We start from the raw sequence: 18773 nt of genomic DNA on the forward strand, positions 1-18773 counted from the left end.
CATTGATCTAGATGGACCAATGCTCTGATTGACCTATAACACAGCTTCCTATGTTCCTATGCACATTTCCCAAAACGTTCCTTCCTTTTCCAGGTTGTAGTTTCACAAAACAGTGTAATAGGTCGCAACCGCGTGCGCTGGCAAGTCTGCAGTGCTTAACATCATGAGAGGGCCAACTATTTAAGCTTTCGGGTACATAATGTTCAATCCGGTGTCGGTCGTATGTGCTGTAAAATGAGCCAACACCCTATGTGTATATATATTTGTGTGTGTGTGTTTAATATTCTAGAAGTGGTTCTGTTCCAGGAATTACTTAATCCAAATTTTGCTTTGTTTTCCCACCCCCTTTCCTTTTTCTCCCCCCTCATGGCACTTTGAGCTTTGTTCGTTTTGGCTTTTCGGAGACGGATTCTGGGATGGGAAGGAAGGGTTAGGTTCCACATGGCTTGGAGGCAAGGCGTGCCTTATTCTTAGCTTTGGCAGAGGCACCAAGGAAAAGAGAGGAGCTTCTCAGAAAAGGGAAAGGCTTCTGTGTCTCTGAGGTTTACCCAGGCAAAGCAATTAGAGGATTAGAGCTATGAACTGGCCTAACTTCTGTTAGTACTTGTGCCCGGAGTTGGGAGTGGAGGGGTTAAATAAAGAACGCATGGTCCAAACTGGTTTCTAAAAGAGGATAACTGGTCACCTATGTTAAATCTCTCTTCCCTTCTTCGGAGAGAAGTCTTTTTACTGCTTTTGAGTCTCCATCTTTTTGGGAAATGAAAAAAAAAATCTTAAAGGTTTCATATTTAGAAATCCCAAAAACATCCCAAACAGTTTGAGGAAGTTTTTTCGCATTTGTAAATATGGGAATTTAACATTAGGTGAAAAGATTACCTGATGCAGATAATATTGCTTTCCAGATAAATGAGGAACATTTTTTTCAAACAGAGTATGCGGGGAAATGTTTTCATATACTCATTTGGCCTTTATTGGCATAATTTAGACAATAAAAATCATAAAAGGAGGAGAAAAATCCATAAAACATCGGTAATCCAGACATATTAAACACATAAAACATATAAAAGACTCAGTAGCCACCATTAAGCAAAGTCAAGTAGTTTCAGATTTGACTTTAATACACACTGAGTCTGCAACAAAATGTTGCAAAGTGGAGTGCTCCTTCTTTCAGGAAAACATTCCTCCCCAATGATTGTCTCCCTACCTACCCATCAGCCAGCTAGCATTCTTTGAACACTGAGCATGTTTTGTCTTCAATGGATTTTTTGCAGCAGAGGAGGCAGGCGTCTCATGAGTGTTCTTTGTTTGTTTTTTTAAAAAGTGTGTCTGCAAACTTTGGCGTGGCACTGTGGGTTAAACCACAGAGCCTAGGGCTTGCCGATCAGAAGGTCAGCGGTTCGAATCCCCGCAATGGGGTGAGCTCCCGTTGCTTGGTCCCAGCTCCTGCCAACCTAGCAGTTCGAAAGTCCAAGTAGATAAATAGGTACCACTTCAGCGGGAAGGTAAATGGCATTTCCGTGCGCTGCTCTGGTTCGCCAGAAGCGGCTTAGTCATGCTGGCCACATGACCCGGAAGCTGTATGCCGGCTCCCTTGGCCAATAAAGCGAGATGAGCGCTGCAACCCCAGAGTCAGCCACGACTGGACCTAATGGTAAGGGGTCTCTTTACCCTTTACCTTTAAAGCCTGCTAAATCATCTCTCTGGTGCATGCATGATGCTGTGGGGAAGGCAGTTTCTTTCATGAAAAGAGAAAGGGGGGCACTGATTTAGGGAAGGTCCAATCCAGCAAGAACTTCACCCCATGAATCTGCTGATCACGCAGCTCAGCTGTCCTGCGTTGATTGCAGAGCTCCAGGCACCCTTCAGGCCGACTGGCATGGCACCAGCTTCGCATTAGGGTTTTTATAAAGCACCTCGGATGCCTAGGCACTCTGCGAACATGAAATTAACAAGGCTGCGCCTGCAGGGCTCACCATCAGAAAGAATATGGAGGAGGGGGAGGAGAGAGAATAATTGAAAGAGAAGATCACAAGCTTAGTAACAAAATTATCATAAGGCACAAGCAAACTGAAATAAACATGCCACCAAAATACTCCAGCTGCTGTTGACTATAAAATGAGAACAAGGCAGGGAGGTGGGGAAATGATGCGGGCAGAATTAATGGCAAGTCACTGGGTCTGGATATGTTCCTCTGCTCTCTATACCAGGGGTCAGCAAACTTTTCCAGCAGGGGGCTGGTCCACTGTCCCTCAGACCTTGTAGGGGCCGGAATATATTTTTGGGAGGGAAATGAACGAATTCCTATGCCCCACAAATAACCCAGAGATGCATTTTAAATAAAATCACACATTCTACTCATGTAAAAACACCAGGCAGGCCTCACAAATAACCCAGAGATGCATTTTAAATAAAAGGAGACATTCTACTCATGTAAAAACACGCTGATTCCCGGACCATCTGCGGGCTGGATTTAGAAGGTGATTGGGCAGGATCTGGCCCCCTGGCCTTAGTTTGCCTACCCATGCTCTATACCAGGCATGTCCAACAGGTAGATCGCGAGCTACTGGTAGATCACGGGGCTGTCCCAGGTAGATCTTGGTATGAAGTTTAGTGATCACCTTTGGCCAACCCTCCCCTACAAAAAGCTCAACAACAAAAGCTCAACAATTCCTGGCAGTGACAATGGGTAGATCTTTTTATACTGTGAGTTGATCGCAGTCTCTTGGGAGTTGGGCATGCCTGCTCTATAGCAACATGAGTTACATTCTTCTTGCATCAGTATCATATCTTGCAGAGGACAAGGACATGGATCAGTTTGTCAGTCCTCCACTGTCAAGCTGGTTGCATGACTACCATAATCTAGTCCTCAGGGACGGGGAGCCTGTGGCTCTCTAGATCAGAGCTTTCCAAGCTGTGTGTCATAACACAATAGCGTGTCGGTTGCAGTGTTGCAGGTGTGTCGCGCAAACTCTCCCTGCGCTCCTCCTAGGGCTGGACTTGGGTTAGCTGAACCTTTGGTTTGTTGCGTGGCGAGTTCCCGCCCCCCACCAGGATAAATAAAGACACAAGACACCATAATATAAAGGTTAAATGGGCGAATTAGGCCACAACTTTATTGAATTCAGGAATGAGAGGCATTGGCTTAGGCATTGGTCCTATCGACTATCCGGCTCCAGCCCATTTGCAGGAGACACGGGAGGGGTTAACACCATAGAGGGGGAGTCTCCTGCTGAGGCATGTCAACTAGGAGCTCCCCCGGGTCACCGCTCTGGGGCATGCCTTTGGCCCACACCTCCATAGGCTTCGGAGTTAGTAAAACTGAATTACTGTATCATGAAATGATGCTTCTCTAAAAAGCATGTCATGGAAGGTTTGGAAAGCTCTGCTCTAGGTGTTGTTAGACTACAGCTTCCATTATCTCTGTCCATTGGCCGTCGGTTGGCGATTCACATAATGAAGGACAACAGGCTCGTCACTCTTCCCATAACCCCCCGTTTGGCCCATCGCTGGAAGATAATGTTACAGGCTGCTCTGACCCCTGGATTCCAGGGGTCTTGGGCTTCAACCAAGGTCTGTGCTCCTTTGGAGAATTGAAGACACAGCGGTGGCTGTTGTGGCTTTAAGAAATATGGTTTATTCGCATAAAGGTAAAGGGAGCCCTGACCATGAGGTCCAGTCGTGACAGACTCTCGGGTTGCAGCGCTCATCTCGTTTTATTGGCCGAGGGAGCTGGCATACAGCTTCTGGGTCATGTGGCCAGCATGACTAAGCCGCTTCTGGCGAACCAGAGCAGTGCATGGAAATGCCGTCTACCTTCCCGCCGGAGCGGCACCTATTGATATACTTGCACTTGGACGTGCTTTCGAACTGCTAGGTTGGCAGGAGCAGGGACCGAGCAATGGGAGCTCACCCCATTGCGGGGATTTGAACCACCGCCTTCTAATCGGCAAGTCCTAGGCTCTGTGGTTTAAGCCACAGCGCCACCCGCGTCCCATATTCGCATATTTACGCCTGAATTTAGATGGAGGGAGTCCAGATCTTACAGCATGCTTGTCTCAAGAGGGGCTTGTTCCCACCATCAGCAGTGCAGCTCTGGAGTCCAAGGCACCTCTCCCAGCTTGCCTTCAGCCAGCCAGCCAAAATCCTTCATTCTGCCCTTTATTCAGTTATTCCAAGCCTCTTGTCACATGCCCCATACTCTTCCTGTGACATCATAGTCCAGTTACCCTGGCAACCTTCCAAATCGCCCGTCTCTCTGCACAGCTCAGTCAGGGCAAGGTGCGAGGACAGTTACCAACGGCCCTCAGTGGCCCTGTATTGTTTCTTAATGGCCCTAGCTTGGCCAGGTCCTTTGGATTGGCTAGCCCAGGAATTCCTCTGCAGTTTATATTTCCCCTTCCCATCCCAAATAACCCAAATCCTACCGTTTTAGTAATTTCTAATTTCCTATAGCAATAGTGACTGAACCCCTCTTTTAAATATGCTGACTTCTTTCACAGAGGGAAATGGATTAAATATAAGAAAGATACCTGTCAGAGCTGGCTCCAGGTCCCAGCTCACAGAGGACCAACGCTAGCCGGTAGTAACGTACAAAGGTCTTTATTGAAGTACAGTTTCCATTTTCAAGCCGGAGCGCCCCAGCTCTACGTCTAGGGTTTAGATCGGCGAAGCTCCATCTGAATCTCCGCCCCCTGTACACCAGTTTAAGATTCTAGCCTTACTCCACCTCTTCCGTCTCTCCTTTCTCCTCTGGGTCCTGCTACCCCCCGGGGTCCCTTCCTTCCTGGATTCTTCTGACGCTGACGTTGACCCCCCTGACTCCTCCCGCTCTTTTCGGTGGGCTTTGGGACCTGGCTCCCTATCCGGGCTGCCAACTGCACCGCCCTCCTGTACATTTGAACTTGGCGCGCGCGCCCAGCCTTCAACCTTCCTCTCGACCGTTTCCTCGCTCCCCGATGGAGGCGTGGCCAATCCTGACTCATGTCCTCCCGCTGGCAGTGCGCCGCCTGCTCCCGATGCCTGGGACTCCTCCCCCCTACTGCACTCTGGTGTGGACGCTGGTCCTGATTTCCGACTGCTGCTCTCTGAGTCCCCTCTGGCCCCTTCTTCCTGGGGTGCCCCCCTAGGCACCCCCCTTGCTCTGACCATGGGCGCCCCTTTCTGTGAATCTTCCGATTCGCTGGAAAGACTCAGAGACCTCGGACCGCTGTCATCGCTAACATTTCCTTCGGACTCCTCCCCCTCGCTCTCTATTTCCTCCCTTTCTTGTGCCTCTGCTCCTGAACCCCTGACAATACCTAACCCCGTAGATCTGGTGTGAGTTCCTAACCTATTTGAAGGCCCACTGAGGCGTCATATTTCAAGGCTCAAAGGATGTGGTACCAGTGGAACTCTTTAGCAGTGGATCAAGGATCCAAATTGGATAAGACCATCTTGTTCCCACAGCAGTGATTCTCGCCTACCTGCCTTTGAGCAAAGAGCGAATATCAATTGTAGCGTGGCTTTGATCTCGCTCAATTGCCGCTGCTGCAAAGGAGACTACAGGACACTTATTAGTGGATCCTGCATTGTAATTCAGACTGCAGCTGTCAAAATACATGAACAAAGTGTCTTTTGTGATGCATTTCCCTTGCTTTGTTTGCTGTTGCTCATTCAGAGTTCAATAATTAATAACGAGCATTCCAGTCATTAGTATATATTAGCCAGGTTCTACTGTATGAGCCACCCACAACTGTATCTTTTCTGTCTTTCTTTCCTGGGAAAGAATTATTTAGTAGTGTTTCGGAAATGCTTCCTCACTCATCACCGCCCATTAGTGTCGCTTCCAAACGATATGTCTAAACTCTTGGTTTAAAGGGGGGGCGGGAGGCTTCAATCTGAAGGAATAAATAAATAAGAATGATTATGTATTTATTTTTTGCACAGAAAGTTGATTAGCCAAAATAGGAACTCTGAGTTGAAGTTAAAATGTAAATTTAAATCCCCCCATGTTTAGGATTAAAAATAGGGTATTTTCAAACACCTTACACATCACAAGAACAGATATAAATGGGCCTGGTATTGGTGGTACATGAAATCCATAAATGGGGTATTATGTGGGTCAGAATCTCTCTGTTGTTAAACATATGCGTGTTTTAAGGCTGAGAAACCGAGAACTAATAATCCCACAAATCTACAAGAGTACAAGCAACTAGATCTAACACCTAAATCTACTTTCCTCTCTTTATTGATTGAATTTCTGGTGTTAGCTTTAAATATATATAGACCTGTCAGGATTCGAGTTCCTTGGGTAAGCATCAGTATTTGTCAACTTCACTCTCACCCAGAAAACTAGCAAAGAATCCCCATTGACATTAATCAAAATGTGAAAAGATGAAATAGCTTATGATTCTGGCACGCTGCATAAAAGAGCCTTGAGGCATGAGCTTTCTGTACAAGATCACACATCAGCAATGGAGTGAAGGCACAAGAGGTGTGGTAGTCTAGTCTTTCCTGTGTTGCTGCAGAACAGCATTCACCAACATGGTGCCCTTGAGATGCTTTGGACTACAACTACAACGTTGGCTGGGCACTCTCTGATGTGCATAGGCCTGACCTAAGGTCCTGATTCTGCTGCTGTTCCATTACAAATTACAAGGCCATGCTGGGTATGTAGAGAATCGCACTGGGTGGGATTGCAGAACATGGGAGGAGGACTGTCCTGTGGCAGCCAAAGTATGTACAAGAGCTAAGATGATGGGAAGCTACTCAGCTGCCTTCTGCTGACTCCAGATGCATTGCAAATATAGATGCTCTTTGTAGCCTTGGACTGGAAAGGCTTAAAAACTTTAAGGAAATGGATTAATTTAAGAGACCCCCTGTTGACTGGTGGGCCCATGGCTCTACCCCTCCAAGTGTGTGTATATTGGCTTCTCCATCTTATCGACCTATCGTGATCTTATACCAAATGGAGGCAAGAGCAAAGCCCCCCACCCTCCAAAAAACTATACACACACACACCCGGGCTGCAATGTACAAGAACTTAAGACAGTTGTCTATATTTTTATTTTGTAAATTCATTATAGTAATAAGTATAAATTAACAGCCAGTGGCTTTGAAAAAAAAAAAACCTATAGCAGGGGCTGATGGGAGTTGTGGTCCAAAACATATTGAGGGCACCTCTTGGCAAAAAGCTGTTTCAGGACTAAAAGCAACACACAGGGCCAGCTAGAGCCATCATTTGGAGCTCATATACCAAGCCCTAAACAACTAGGGACCTTTGTATATATTTTTATTAAGTTTTCTGTTTGACAATTAAAATACTCAGTTTACATCCCACAGTGACTTCCCTTCTTCTCTTTCCATGGTTCATTTTACATATCATAAATCCCTGCATATTTTACAAAAACTATACCATTCATTATTCCATTTTTGCACCCATCAAAACTGGTTTGCACTGTTGAATTTATCTTAATGCTGCCATTGTTTTCAGCTGTGCACAATTCCCCCCCCCCCCCATATATTGAAAAAACATTTTCAAATCTTCTTTAAACATATGTTCTTCTTCTTCTTCTCTTATTCTATGTGTTAAGTCTGCGAGTTGTGCATATTCCATCTGCTTAAGTTGCCATTCTTCTTTGGTTGGAGCCTCACTTGTTTTCCATTTTGGGGCTAACAAAACACAGGCTGCAGTAGTAACATACATAAATAACCTTTTATCATATAGTAAGTGAAATAGAAACATCGCCGTCCGACCCCACTCTCCCCCATCTCTCCCCCCTCCACCTCTTTCCCCTTTTTCTTCCTAATGTCTCAACAAATGAAAATGATTTGTAAAAATGTTACATGGGGGGGGGGACACGAGAGAGAGACATTGCACACTTTTGTAAATCAACAAAATCTTTAATTAAATAAATAAATAAAAATAACCTTTTTAGACACCAGGGAATTTCAGTCTGAATTATCCCCAACAGAAAGGACTCTGGGTTTGGGGGGTGGGGGGTGGGAAGTACTTTTAAACATTTTTTTCAATTCGTTATAGATCATTTCCCAATACTCTTTAACCCTTTTACAAGTCCACCACATATGAAAGAACGTTCCCTCCACCTCTTTGCATCTCCCAACACTTACCGTACCTGATTCAGTCTTACACATCTTAGCAAGCCTAAAAGTTAAAGGTAAAGGTACCCCTGACCATTAGGTCCAGTCGTGGCCGACTCTGGGGTTGTGGCGCTCATCCCGCTTTATTGGCCGAGGGAGCCGGCGTACAGCTTCCGGGTCATGTAGCCAGCATGACTAAGCCTTTTCTGGTGAACCAGCGCAGCGCATGGAAACGCCGTTCACCTTCCCGCTGGAGTGGTACCTATTTATCTACTTGCACTTTGACGTGCTTTCGAACTGCTAGGTGGGCAGGAGCAGGAACCGAGCAACGGGAGCTCACCCCGTCGTGGGGATTCGAACCACCAACCTTCTGATCAGCAAGTCCTAGGCTCTGTAGCCACCCGCGTCCCTTCTTAGCAAGCCTACTTGGAGTTAAATACCACCTGTGAATCATTTTCAGGTAGTTCTCCCAACTTGGACCTTTGATGGAGCATCTGCTGCCATGCCACCCTGTCAACCTGCTGAGCTCTGCAGCTGATGCCCTCTGGGTTGTTCTGGATCCAGCCTCCAGGGAAAGGCCTTATCCTGCAGTGATGCCCAAATGCCGTCCACCTTGAAATATGATTGGCATTGATGCTGATTAGTTTTCGGCACCCGTGGAAAATCCATCTCTCCCATCAGATCTTTACGGCAGGTTGATTGCCTGGCCAGGTTTTGATTATTCCTGTTACTGCTGCTCTCTGCTTGCGGTTTTAATGTTTATGGTTGTGTTGGCTAGCTTTTCATTCATATTATTGTATTATTGTATGCTGCCCCCGGAGTGCATTGTGATGAAAAATAGGTTACAAATATTTTAAATAAATAAGATGAGATAAAATCACGAGAGATGAATGTTGAGGTAGTCTGGCTGCAAAAATATCCACCCCTGCATTTCCTACTTTTAGTTTGCCTTTGGGTGACTCATTTTTGTACAGTTATACACCTCAGAGGCAGATGCTTTATGTATGAGTACCACATGCATTTTTAGTGTACCTCATTGGGTCAGCTACAAGGCTTGGGTCTTTGGGTTTATGAATGAGGAAAATTGATAATTGATGGGGGCTATTAGGTTGTGGGTTTTTTTGCAGAAGCAAAGAATGTGAAACAGCTAAATAACAGAAATCTGCATTATTTATTAGAGGAGCATGTTTTGTATACTGTATTTTTCACTCTGTAGGACGCACTTTTTCCCCCTCCAAAAATTGAGGGGAAATGTGTGTGCGTCCTATGGAGCGAATGCAGGCTCCTTGGCTTCAGCGATAGCAACGCACTCCCTCTGCACTCCAAAGGCTTTGCGTTGCTATCACTGAAGCCTGGAGAGTGAGAGGCGTCGGTGCGCACCGACCCCTCTCGCTCTCCAGGCTGCAGGGATATTCGCGTGCAGCCCCTCCGGCAGGGAGAGGCTGCACGGGGCTAAAGAGGATGGATCCCGCTGGCTGCCTTGGCTTGTGCCATAGCCGTGCACAACCCCTCCCGGCAGGGAGAGGCTGCTCGGGGCTATGGCTTCTTTAGCCCCGTGCAGCCTCTCCCAGCTGGAGAGGTTGCACACAGCTAAAGAGGAAGCCAAGACAGCGCTGTCTTGGCTTATGCCATAGCCGCGTGCAACACCTCCGGAAGGGAGAGGTTGCACGCAGCCTGTACGCTACTCTTTGGGGCTGGGGGGGAAATAAGAATTTTTTTTCTTGATTCCCCCCCCCCAAAAAAAAAAAATTTGGTGCGCCCTATGGAACAAAAAATACGGTAATTGTAAGTTCCTGTGAAAAAGTTCTATTAACAGCGAAGAAAGTTTTGCAAGAGAAAAAGCTCCTCGGAAAATAACGAGATGAAATTTCGTTGGAACAAATCTCATTGCAGCAGTTTGTATGCCAGTGCCTGCGCAGGCTGTTTTTGGCTTTTTGCACCTCAGAAACGCAGCACAAAATGTGACAGACAGACAGATGTCCCAGAATACAGTGCAAAATGATGGGGAGGAATCCTGGCATAGTTGGGCAGCAACCAACAAGAGGCCATTGCTGGCTGGGCCACAGACACCTCTGGGCCACTCCTCTCTGTGGTATGGCAAATTGATAGTTCAGAGTATCATCCGCCTATTATGGTACGCATGTAGTTCAGGAAGCACATCTGCTTATATAGATGCTTTGCTTGAAAGGAAATCCACGTAGCCTGTGATTAAGAAAGCAGAGCATGCGGATGTGGGTATCATGTGCATATAAGCAAACGCTTAAGGCCAGGTCAACAAATTGGCCCAGGAACCTACTGGTCTGATAAGAAGGGCCGTAAAAACTGAGTTTACACAGTTGCATGAACCAGCCAAGAGTTTTCTCTAAGTCACCGGGGAAGCTCTAAGTTCCTACCCAAAGTCTTACAGTCGCAACCGATGCAAAGGCGAGAGCCTGGGGGGGATTTCTGTAGTACGCACTGATTTCACAATCTCTCTGTTTCCACTTCCCAGGGAATGACCGGGGGACGGGGATGGGACGACAGCAGGGTTATAGCTTGGTTGGTCCAGTGGTGGGGCAACAGACTGCAACAATTAGCAGCAGGTTTCTGCTAGCCACCCAATTTCCCCTAATGTCCAATTTCCCCATATGCCTCAATGCATCATCACTTGGGGATAGTCCTATTTTTCTAGAAGAAGTGGTGCTGGAACTCATCATGGACCTTGTTCTCTTAGAATGGCAATGGCGCCCACTTGAGAGGTGCTGGGACTGAGTTCCTGTGAGTTCCCCCTTTTAAAAAAGCCCTGCTTGTGGGGAGTGTGGTAAATTTAACACGGTGGGTGGCTTCTCAGACTTGCCCCAATCCCAGCAGCTGCCTGATGCCTTACACCTCTGAAAGTGAGGCTAGGGATGCCCAACGGAGGAATCTCAGTTTTACTTCTGCTGTGCCATATGGGTCACTTTAAGAAAGAAATTTTGTATCTGTTGATTGCCAACACCTATTACTCGAATCAATATTGTGCTTGTCCAACACAACTCTACTCTGTAAAAGTTGCTACTTACAGCAGCTACTACTATGCTATAAGATCCACTGTCCTGTGATATCATATATGGTATGTAAGGTTGTTGACGGTTTTTATATTATTTTTGCTGTAAAAATGCGTCAGATTATGATATTGTATTTATTTGTATTACCTAGAGTCATAGCTGTCAACTTTTCCCTTTTATAAGGGAAATTCCCTTATTCCGAATAGGGTTCCTCGCAAGAAAAGGGAAAAGTCGACAGCTATGCCTAGAGTTTGTACTACTGATGAAACCCAGGATGGCGAAACAAGGCTAATATTCTGGAAATCCTTGTCTTAGACTCTGTGAAAGGATTCTGTGGAACTGTAACAGCCTTTCGTGTGGATTGTTGAACAGACAGGTGGAATAGACACTTTCACATATATGGACCTTATGCATAAACTGATTAGAGAATGAACTGATCCGCTGGGTCTTCTGCTTTTTTCGTTGAACTTTGAGCTGCTTCTGTTGAAATCAACAATTCAGTACAATGAATAGTATATAATATTTTTTCAAACGTACAGCCGGTTACATCTTGTGTGTTTATTGAAATTATTTAATCGTAGCCGAGCTCTGATACTGGAAACGAGTCCAGCAAGATGGAAATCACCCAGGGGATGATGGCTGGGGGCTGTAGCAACGGGTGTGGGCTGTTCTATCATTGGGCAAATGAGGATTTGACTCGCCTTGCCTTCTGGGGGTATCCCAAACCACACCGACTTTTTTTAAAAGCAAACAAACAAACCTCAAAGCGGTTTACAAAAGGATAAAGCCATAAAATCAAGGAAAATGTACAACCCTACTTTAAAACTTACAAAAGTTAAATCAAAGAAAACAGATTTATAAACAACCCAACGTTTTAAGCATCTTGGTAGGCTTGCCTAGACAAGAATGTTTTTAGCATGCGCCAGAAACAGTGCAGGGAAGTCGTTTGCTGAATCTCAATAGGCAGCGAGTTCCAAAAGTGCTGCCACACTAAACGATCAACTTCTTACAAAGGTGGAATGAGTAATATCATACCCTTCCAACATTTCTCTGATGAAAAATAGGGACGTCCCATTCCACAATGATAATTTTACTATTTATACCCCACACATCTTACTGGGTTGCCCCAGCCACACTGGGCAGCTTCTAACATATATAGAAACATCTGCGGCAAACCGGAAGTAACTGGTAGGTTTGCCACCGTTCAAGCATGCGCAGAAGTGGCAATCACCATTTGCACATGCGCAGAAGCGGGCGATCGCTGCCTCTCCCAGCGGCCCGTTTCAACTTCCGGACGGGCCTCCGGAACGAATTGTGGTCGTGAGTAGAGGTTCCACTGTGCTAATAGCAACACCTCGAAGCCAGCCCACTAGCAAATCAGCAGCCCGTTCAGATCTCTGCACGCAGGTGTTATATGGTGACAAGACCTCACTCCTGTCAGCAATCGTGCTGAGGCATTCTTCACTAACTGCAGCTTCCAGGTTGACTGCAAGAGAAGGGCCACATACAGAACACCGGCAAAAAGATTCCTGTATTGCAGGGGATTGGGTCCCTTCCAACTCTACAATTCTAAGATTTGTGTGAATGGGTAAACCCAGCCTTAAATAAAAGGGGCTTCTTCCATCATGTCTCGTTTGGCTTTAGAAAGCTCTCATGCCCCCAAGCAAGCAAGCCACTAATATGTTAAGAAATGTCAGTAGTACTGGGATACCACAGGGGTCCTCCCTCCACAATTCCCCCCCCCCCCAAATGTAATAGTCCCAGAACAGCTTAAAGGGATTGGAAGTAAATATCTCAGTGACATTTTGTGAATGGTGTGAAGTTGACTGGGGATAAAAGGAGCCTTCATTTAAACACCGGTTCTCCGTTCTTTGTCATGCTCATAAAAGTTAAAACGGAGTAAAAGCCTTAACATGTGTAATAAAGTAATGTTCTGCCTTAAAGATTGCACGGCCCGTTCTCCGTGCCAGAAAATGCTATTTGCTGCAATGTGTTTTCTGAGTAGAAAAGGACTTTTAACGCACGTGGAGGCAAAAGTCAGCAATTTTTCCAAAGGCTGCAGAGGAATTAAAACACCTCACCAAGAAGACCCGGCCATCAATATAATAAACCACCAAGGCAAGGCTGTCTCCCGCTTTCCTGGTGGTTCATAAGCACCAAAAGGCAAATGAACTGAGAGCTGGATTTAATGTTCAACCTCTCAAAGAGACACTGTCACTCGGTGTCACCTTTTTAAAAATGCTGACAAATGTTTCGGCACAGGGGTTGTGTGCCTTGCAACTTCAGAGGTTTGTCGCTGAGCCTTTTGACAGGTACCCCTGAGATCTTTTCCACTTCCAGAATCTGAAGGCAGGAACCAAGTCGTCTCTGCAGCAAACCTTGACTTCAGCAAAGTTCATGAACCACCATGTTAGTGCATATTCAAATGTACAGTTTACTTGAAAGTTGCGCTCTTTGATCTCCAGAGTTGCTTTGATGCATCTGCAGACCTCCCAGCAAGCTAGGCTTCCCTATTCTTTGCAGTGGGCATGTGTACGAAGAATTCCTCCTCCTGGAGGAAAGGGTGAAGACTCTCTTTTAATGGGAACTGTGTAGGGCCAGGAATATGCAGAGCTGCTGTCACACTACCCGATACCATACCCTCCAGTGTTTCTTCAATGAATATAGGGACATCTTTTATTTTTATTTTTATACCCTGCACAGCTAACTGTGTTGCCCCAGCCACTCTGGGCAGCTTCCAATATATATAAAAACATAATCAAACTCACAAAGAAACACAGAGCTCCTTCTGTCACTCTTTTCTGCCTAATCTGTGTAAAACTGCCAAAAGTTTGTCCCTCTGTAAAACACACCACACACACACACCCCTCTCAGAACGAGGCTGTGGGATTTGTTTGTTTGTCGTTGTTTTCAAAGCAGGGATGATGAGAATTTTGAGTCTGGTGTTGCTCTAATTACCTGCAGACGCATGTGTGCCGTTTACTAGAATATATTTTGGATTAGTACATTTTTTGTTGTTTTTTCTGCAATCCAGTTGAGTCTCCTAGAGCAGCTGCAATAGCCTCTGACTAATTGGCTTTACCAAAGGCTACCTGCTGAGAGCATCTGCCAGGACTTCCATGCTCCCCAAAATGCTTCATCTCAGAATTGCATGCTGTATGTTTTGATCATCTGGCCTCACAAACAAACAAAAAAATCCATATTGATATCTCTTTTTTTAAAAAAAGAAGAAGATTTGATATTGTACTCATTCCCCCCCAAAAAAATGTCTTGGACTTCCGCCGAGGCAAAATGGTGAGCGTCATGGCTGTGTGGAGCCCCTGAGGACTGCCAGCACCAACAGTGCTGCCTGGCTGGTCCCCGTGCCACCAACACTGCCATGATCGGGGACGACGACCATGGGTGCCCAACGTGACAACCAGGGAGGTTGCGCAGCGCCCCCAGGCCCCCCCATGGGCTCAACCTCACCAGGACCTAGAGCACCCCACCAACATCCCAGCAGAGCTCTGAGGCCCAGAGGCCTCCGGAGCCAAACAGAAAACAAAAGGCAAAAAAGGAGTTGAAAAAACAGCCTTGCCAAAGATACAACACAAGACTACAAACCTCACGTAAACCCACACACCACAAATTGACAACCCTCGAGTTACAGATGCTTCAAGTTACATATGCTCCGTGAACCCAGAAATGGTACCTCGGGTGAAGAACTTTGCTTCAGGATGAGAACAGAAGAGAAATTGTGCTCCAGCAGCAGCAGGAGGCCCCATTAGCTAAAGTGGTGCTTCAGGTTAAGAACAGTTTCAGGTTAAGAACGGACCTCCAGAACGATTTAAGTTCTTAACCCGAGGTACCACTGTAATCAGCACTAAAGTCTCACAACAATGTAGAGCAGCTTTATGGCCCCTTATTATTGTGGAGATATGCTTGAAAGTGCTTGGCCAGCGCTTGAAGAAATTTCAGAATCCGGAGGGGAGGCTGGATAAGATCTTCGCAGGTCAGGGGGCAAGGCCTGGCATTGCTCTTTGCCCAGTTCTGTGGTGAATGGGAGCAGATCAAATTACAGAAAATAAGCAGGCATATGCAAAGTTCATCCATTTGCATGATTTATACGTTGGCGGAATTTGGATTTTTAAAATAGAGCTCCCAGTTAGTTTGGCGGAGACTTTGACGCGTGCATGAGTGTGAATTTTAAAGCGTTGCCTATGCAGTTCCTGATTATTGCTGCCCCCGAAACCCCTCCATCCTTGATCCGGCCTGGAGGACAGAATGAACCAGAGGCTCTTGTTGTTTCGTTTTCATACTGCTTTTCCCCATCAAGTAGCTGAGCTGTTCAAAACCACCTTTGAACTGGTGTACCGTCGATGCCACTTATCAGTGGATTGCTTTGTTAGAACGTTGTGCAATAAATAAAAAAATACATGCAGCAATGTCCGGATTTGTACACAGGAGGCCAGGCTTGGAAATTCTATTTGCCGGCAATGTGACCTCAATACAGGAAGCTTAGAGCAGTAAACTCCCCCTGACATTCCACTGTTCAGTGAAAATCAGAATCAAATGCAGCCTTAACCTTAATGTGACCCACGGGAAATTACTGGAACCCGGAGCCATCCTTGCCTTTGCCCTGTCTTATCCGTAGCTTCTTGGCAAAAATACGCTAGCTTGCAACAGTAATTCTCTTGTGGAGCATCTGTTTGCTGGCTGCAAGCCATGGCTCTTCGGGTGTATATTTTATTTATAAGCGATCTTTTATCAGGAGTCGAGTACATGTAGAACACCTATACACAAGGTGTCTAATTACAAGTCGTTGGGGGCTTTTCTCTATTTTTGGCAGGACATGGGGACGTTTGCAGGATCAAAGTGAAGGGTCCCTGTTTAAGGTGCTGCTACGAATTGGCAGCTTCCCTCTCTTCGGCCATCATCTAAAATGCCTGCCAATTAATAGCATGCCTCTTCGTTGATTGCATGCCTCTTCGCTGAGCTTTGTAAAAATAATAATAAGCGTCAAGACGTAACAAGCCAAATACTCAGAATATTGGCATCCCAGGAACACTCTGGAAGAGCATTAAACTTGCTTGTTCCTCATCAGTTGGGATCCTTATATGTTGTTGAAAATTGTACATACATTTTGCAGATTATTCTAAGACAGAAGACATGAAAAGTCTGGATATTGAAGGGGATGCTCGATATTCTTTGGCCAAATCAGTTTTTCCTGAGCAGTGTCTCATTAAGAGCTGGGATACTCCATTCTCCATCCTATCCAGATCAAGGATTTATCACCAGATTTTGCTGTGGTAGAGTTAGCCCTTCATTAAGATCAACACTGCAAGAATTCATCCTGTGAATTCACAGTTTCACTTCTTATCCAAGTGTACACAACTTGTGAGATGAGCTTTTTAAGCTTCCATATAAACATAAGGGGGGAACGTTGGACTGCTCTTCACAAAGAAAGGAACCACAGAGAAAACAGAGTTACCAATAAAATGCTCAAAACGGAGCTAGGGATGTTGTTGTCGTTTAGTCGTGTCCGACTCTTCATGACCCCATGGACCAGAGCACGCCAGGCACTCCTGTCTTCCACTGCCTCCCGCAGTTTGGTCAAACTCATGTTCGTAGCTTCGAGAACACTGTCCAACCATCTCGTCCTCTGCCGTCCCCTTCTCCTTTCCCAACATCAGGGTCTTTTCCAGGAAGTCTTCTCTTCTCATGAGGTGGCCAAAGTATTGGAGTCTCAGCTTCAGGATCTGTCCTTCCACTGAGCACTCAGGGCTGATTTCATTCAGAATAGATAGGTTGGATCTTCTTGCAATCCATGGGACTCTCAAGAGTCTCCTCCAGCACCATAATTCAAAAGCATCAATTCTTTGGCGATCAGCCTTCTTTATGGTCCAGCTCTCACTTCCATACATCACTACTGGGAAAACCATGGCTTTAACTATACAGACCTTTGTCAGCAAGGTGATGTCTCTGCTTTTTAAGATGCTGTCTAGGTTTGTCATTGCTTTTCTCCCAAGAAGCAGGCGTCTTTTAATTTCGTGGCTGCTGTCACCATCTACAGTGATCATGGAGCCCAAGAAAGTAAAATCTCTCATTGCCTCCATTTCTTCCCCTTCCATTTGCCAGGAGGTGATGGGACCAGTGGCCATGATCTTCGTCTTTTTGATGTTGAGTTTCAGACCATATTTTGCGCTCTCCTCTTTCACCCTTATTAAATTAAATTAGGGATAGGAGTGCTTTATTAGTATGTGATTGTGGTGTTTATTTTACCTTTTGAACATTTTGTCCTTACCTCAGCTTTCATTCCTACGCCATAAGGCAGGGGTGGGCATCCATTTTGCCCCTGAAGGGCCACCTGCCAGTAGATGTGGCTGGACCCGTTCACACTTTTGTACGCCCACATTCTCATAGGGCCTTACAGCAACAATCCCTATGCAACAACTCAGTGTTGTCTGCACTAACTGGCAGAAGCTCCCCAGGGTTTCAGGCAACTTCCATCTGTAAGTTGAGATGCCGGGGTTGAACTTGGGGACTTCTGTACGCAGAGCAGAAGCTCTGCTACTGACCTTCTCTCTCACACACTCATTCTCTCACACAAACAATCCTGAATTTCCCTTCTGGCTGGAAATTCTGGATGGAATTTCCCATCCAACCCAGCAGGGACAGCAAATCCCTTTGAAAGCAGAGGTTGTGCTGGCGACAGGCCTGGAGCAGATCTTCTTTGGAGAAGAAGCATCCCGGCTGCAGCGTTCATAAAAACTAAAAAGAAAAAAGATTGGGCTAGTACCCTGTTGAAGCAATTATCAGTTGATGACTCATGCAAGTTTTAATCTGCTAATTAGGAGACCAAATATGCATACTTAGCACATGACTAAAGCAGTTGCTTTGGTGGTGGGACATTCCTGAGGGAGGTAGTTAAGTTATGCATATGCCCTGCAAGGCCCAGGAATAGGGAACCTGTGGCCCTCCAAAATGTCACTGAACTATGTGGCGATCACACAGGGTCCCTGGACGTTTCACCGTCTATTGATCCCTGTGCCACCACTTTATTTCTCGCTGCCACCACCCAGGCCCTACCTGGTACAATACTGAGTCCAGTCAGGGTTAAATTGGAACATAAACTTCTGTTTATTTATTGCAGTTTACCAAGCGTGTGGTTTCATAAACGGTATTGATCAATTACAGTCATAGGGTGCCTATCCAGACCTATAACTTCCGCTACCTGCTCTCACTCACTAAACCACCTCTCAGATATTTACTTGTCTTCCTAGCTCCTAACTGTTCCTGACTCAGCTTATTTCGCTACACTAACTCAACCTAACCACAGACTCTATCCCAATTCACTCCCACTCCAACCAACCTCCCAACGAACTCCCCCCTTCGCCCCTCCCAGAGCTGGTTTTATAGTCCCTCTGACTCCACCCCCTGGGTTCTGATTGGGTAACTTGTTTAACTATTTCACCTCCAGCACTCTCATATGTTAACGTCACAGACTACAACCCCCATCATTGCTGGCCATCAGCTAGGCTGGCTGGGGCTGGTGAGAGTTGGAGTGCTAAGTGTGCATATTTGGTCCACTAATTAGCAGATTAAAACTTATATGAGTCACCAACTGATAATGGCTTTAATAATTGCTTCAAGTGAGAGTTTCCGAAGATGGTCGTCATTTTTTTCAAG

General features: G+C 45.9%; 1 protein-coding gene across 7 annotated transcripts in view; it reads left to right on the forward strand.

Annotated features, from left to right (window-relative positions):
• SAMD12 (sterile alpha motif domain containing 12) overlaps window positions 1-18773 on the forward strand; it is a 209992-nt gene that overhangs the window by 185535 nt on the left and 5684 nt on the right. The gene's annotated exons all lie outside the window — the stretch shown is intronic.

This window comes from Podarcis tiliguerta (genome assembly GCF_965153285.1).
Source record: "Podarcis tiliguerta genome assembly, chromosome: 7".
Classification (NCBI taxonomy): domain Eukaryota; kingdom Metazoa; phylum Chordata; class Lepidosauria; order Squamata; family Lacertidae; genus Podarcis; species Podarcis tiliguerta.